Genomic DNA, 5,057 nt, shown 5'->3' on the forward strand with positions numbered 1-5,057 from the left:
CTATGATTTCATGTTTAAGTGGGAACCGCGGCATACTTGAAGTTGAGGCTTCACTGATGCAGAATCGAACTACACCACCAAGCAAACATCTACTTATTTTCAAGCTTATCAACAAGGGTCGTTGAAAAACTTCTAGACGCCAGCAATCCTAAAGGAATTCATTGTGTTCAAGAAGTCTCAAGCCTTTAGTAATGTTATGTCATTTTAATTTTTAGTGCAACTGTATTTTATTTCTGTTGACATGGGTGACTTGACCCATCAAGCTTTGAGTGGGCCCCAAGGTTTTGTCATTCTCTAAGAAGGAAAGGCTTGCTTGTCCTTATGCTACATGGTATCCAAGTCCCACTTATAGAAGGAAAACAAAAGACCTACGTATAGTAGGTATTCCACCGCCTATCACTCCTATATAAGGAGCCTTTATGAAACCTTTGGAGAGCAAGTAGCAAACGCCGCACAAGAGAAATAGTAGTGTGGGTAATGTGTTTTCTTCTTGGTTTTGAGAGATAGACAAGAGAGAAAAACAAGAGGGCTGCAGTGTGAAGATAGTGAGCACCAAACCTGTTTTCTTCTTGATTTTGGAGGAGCCAAAATAAGAGAGAAAAGAAAGGGTGCTACTGCGGGAGAGAAAAAGAAATAGAGACCAACCGCCATTGTATCCCAGCAAAAGAAGAAGAGTTAGTATTCCTGTCTTTTGTTTTCTCCTTTTGAGAATAATCTCTATTATGTGATAGTGAGATTTGGGTGTATTGGGGTTTTGAGTCTGAGTGATTTTTTTTTTCTACTATAGTTTTGTACTCCATCTTTCATAGTGAATTTCTTTGTGATCGACTCTGCCAGTGGACGTACCTCACATTGAGGGAACCACTTAAATCTTGGTGTTATCTTGTGTATGATTGTTCTCACTTTATTTAGACGTAATTGTGATCGTGTGTTTTTGCACAACAAGTGGTATCAGAGCTTAGGTTCGAGAAATCAAATTGACGACAAATATAGCGAATACCAAGTTTGCAGTGGAGAAGTTTAATGGGAAGAATAATTTCTCTTTTTGGCAGAGAAGGATGAAGGATTTGCTGATTCAGCAAGGAGTTCACAATGCATTATTGGGAAAGGCGAAGAAACCAGAGAAGATGGAGAATGATGTTTGGGAAGAGATGGATGCGAAGGTTGCCAGTGCAATCCGTCTTAATTTGTCAGATGAAGTCATTCACAATGTGATTGATGAAGAAAAGGCAGAATCAATTTGGTAGAAATTGGAGAGTTTGTATATGGCGAAGAATTTGACGAATAAGTTGTACGTGAAGAGGCATCTATATGGTTTACAGACGGAGGAAAATACAGATCTGCTGGAGCACCTCAACAAGTTCAACATGTTGAATACACAATTGTTGAATTTTGCAATGAAGATTAGAGAAGAAGATAAAGCAATACTTATGTTGGCATCGCTTCCCCCTTCTTATGATCACCTGGTTACAACATTGTTATATAGGAAAGAGACTCTGGCGTTTAAAGAGGTAACAGGATCTCTCTTGTCACATGAGACGCGAAGAAAACCTGTCAATGATCAGGCTGATGGGCTTGTGGCACGATTTGAGCCAAAGCGTGGAAGAGATAAGTTTGAGGGGAAGAATGGCAGAGGTAAGCAATATCGGTCTATGTCACGATTGGCACAGAGTGGAGAATCTCGATCAGATGCAAAATATATGGAGTGCTATTATTGTCATAAGAAAGGGCACTACAGAAAATTTTGCAAGCTGATGAAATAAGATCTTGAAGATAAGAAGAGACAAGGTTCCGGAGATTCAGTCAATGTGGCCGATGGTGTGTTTGATGACAGCGAGGTTAGCGTAGATGTTCTTTCAGTTTCCTCAAGTAAAAATTCTCTCATAGACTGTTGGGTTTTGGATTCTGCTTGTTCATATCATGTGTCCGAATAGGCAGTGGTTCGACACATTAAAATCATGTAATGCAGGTACAGTGCTAATGGGCAATGATGCTAGGTGTAAGGTCATTGAACTAGGTACCATAAAAGTCAGGATGTTTGATGGGATTGTTAGGATACTCACTAATGTCAGATATGTTCCCGACCTTAAGAAAAATTTGATCTCATTAGGCACATTAGATTCTTTGGGCTATGGTTATTCAGCCAAAGATAGAGTTATGAAAATAACTAAAGGTGCTATGGTGATAATGAAAGGCAAGAAAATTAGCAATTTGTATAAGTTACTTGGGGACACAGTTACAGGTGGAGTTGCAGTGTCCACCTCGGCAGAACCAAATGATGATAACACAGTTTTGTGGCATATGCGGCTTGGTCATTTAGGCGAGCGTAGTATGTTTGAGCTTCACAAGAGGAATTTGTTAAAAGGTGTGAAGGCATGTAAATTGTGTTCCTGCAAGTACTGTTTATATGGGAAGCAACGAAGAGTCAACTTTAAGGTGGCATCTCATACTAGCAAAGGTGTTCTCGACTATGTTCACTCAGATGTTTGGGGACCAGTAGCGGTGCCATCAAACGGAGGTGCACATTATTTTGTCAGTTTTATTGATGATTTCTCAAGAAAGGTTTGGGTGTATTTTATGAAGCACAAGTCAGAGGTTTTCACCATCTTCAAGCAGTGGAAGGCGCAGGTGGAAAATTAGACTGGAAGAAGAGTAAAGTATCTGAGATCCGACAATGGGTTAGAGTACAAAGACACTGCATTCTTAGAATTCTGCAAAACAGAAGACATTACTCATCACTTCACAGTGAGAGGGACTCCACAGCAAAACGGAGTTGCCGAAAGGATGAACAGAACACTATTGGAAAAGGCGAGATGTATGAGGTTAAGTGCAGGATTGCCAAAGAGTTTCTGGGCTCAGGCAGTTAATTATGCATGCTTCGTCACCAACCGATCTCCAGCCACTGGGATTGACTTCAAGATTCCAGAGGAAGTATGGTCAGGTAAACCGGTTGACTATTCTATGTTAAGAATATTTGGTTGTCTGACATACGTTCATGTGCAGAGTGGAGAACGATCGAAGTTAGATTCAAAGTCAAGAAAATGTATTTGTCTTGGTTTGGAATCTGGTGTTAAAGGATATAGGCTCTGGGATCCAGTCTCAAAGAAGAAGATTGTTAGCAGAGACATGGTATTTGATGAGACCTATATGTTAAGAAAGGGTGAGAGTGAAGCATCGACTGAGAGCTAGAAAGGGAAATAGGTCGTGGAGCTGGAGCTTGATGAACAATGTTCACTCAAGGACATATGTAATGACGAAGAATCGTCAAGAGATTCAGAGCACCGAGAAGAGCCTTATTCTTTAGCAAGAGGCAGAGAGAAACGTGATCAAAAAGCACCAGAGAGGTATGGATTTGAGGACATGGTTTCCTTTGCTCTGACAGCTGGTAGTGGAGTCTCATCGTCTGTTCAGAATGGCATGCCGACAGAGGTGGAGTTACTATAAAAAGGTAAAGCTTGGGAATCGATAGAATTGCTCAAGGCAAAGAAGGCTAAAGGGTGGAGATGGGTCTACAGAAAGAAAAAGCCAACAGAGAAAGTTGTGTGGCCAAGAGGACTGGCAGAGAAGCATGGTAGTTTGTCTAAACCAGGTCCTATACTCAAGTTCAAGAGGAGCTTGGACTTGAGTGTCACTTGTGGAATGTGATATCTCTTAGGAGCTTGGGCGAAGGCATCAAAAGGAGATTCGTATTATTGTGACTTGATGAGTTTCAAGTCAAGGTGGAGATTGTTGACGTGGGTGACTTGACCCATCAAGCTTTGAGTGGGCCCCAAGGTTTTGTCATTCTCTACGAAGGAAAGGCTTGCTTGTCCTTATGCTACATGGTATCCAAGTTCCACTTGTAGAAGGAAAACAAAAGACCTACGTGTAGTAGGTATTCCACCACCTATCACTCCTATATAAGGAGCCTTTATGAAACCTTTGGAGAGCAAGCAGCAAACGCCACACAAGAGAAATAGTAGTGTGGGTAATGTGTTTTCTTCTTGGTTTTGAGAGATAGACAAGAAAGAAAAACAAGAGGGCTGCAGTGCGAAGATAGTGAGCACCAAACCTGTTTTCTTCTTGATTTTGGAGGAGCCAAAATAAGAGAGAAAAAGAAAGGGTGCTATTGCGGGAGAGAAAAAGAAATAGAGACCAACCACCTATCACTCCTATATAAGGAGCCTTTATGAAACCTTTGGAGAGCAAGCAGCAAACGCCACACAAGAGAAATAGTAGTGTGGGTAATGTGTTTTCTTCTTGGTTTTGAGAGATAGACAAGAGAGAAAAACAAGAGGGCTGCAGTGCGAAGATAGTGAGCACCAAACCTGTTTTCTTCTTGATTTTGGAGGAGCCAAAATAAGAGAGAAAAAGAAAGGGTGCTATTGCGGGAGAGAAAAAGAAATAGAGACCAACCACCATTGTATCCCAGCAAAAGAAGAAGAGTTAGTATTCCTGTATTTTGTTTTCTCCTTTTTAGAATAATCTCTATTGTGTGATAGTGAGATTTGAGTGTATTGGGGTTTTGGGTCTGAGTGATTTTTTTTCTCTACTATATTTTTGTACTCCATCTTTCATAGTGAATTTCTTTGTGATCACCTCTGCCAGCGGACGTACCTCACATTGAGGGAATCACTTAAATCTTGGTGTTATCTTGTGTGTGATTGTTCTCACTTTATTTAGCCGTAATTGTGATCGTGTGTTTTTGCACAACAGTTTCTTATCCTATTTCTATATGTTGTAATTATCTTCTGTTTCTACGTAGTAGAGTCCTTTTTGTATTATGTAAAGACAACATTTACTGTCATAACATTTATTTTAATTATTTAAAGCAACAGTAAATTTGGGGTAATGAGTTTTTCGGATAGCAAATATGTTTACGTAGAACTTTTGCATCTATCAATATGTATAACTTGCACTAAAGGATATTTGTAAACTTTGTACAATAAAAGAAATAACTCGATGAATCATATGAACATTACCGACTCATAGGGTAGATGAAGGCAAATAAAGGGAGAGTAATGGCATTGCGATGCACTTGGGTGAATGTTTTTTGTCTGAACTTACAAGTGGGGAAT

Source organism: Corylus avellana, chromosome ca1, assembly GCF_901000735.1.
Source record: "Corylus avellana chromosome ca1, CavTom2PMs-1.0".
Lineage (NCBI taxonomy): Eukaryota > Viridiplantae > Streptophyta > Magnoliopsida > Fagales > Betulaceae > Corylus > Corylus avellana.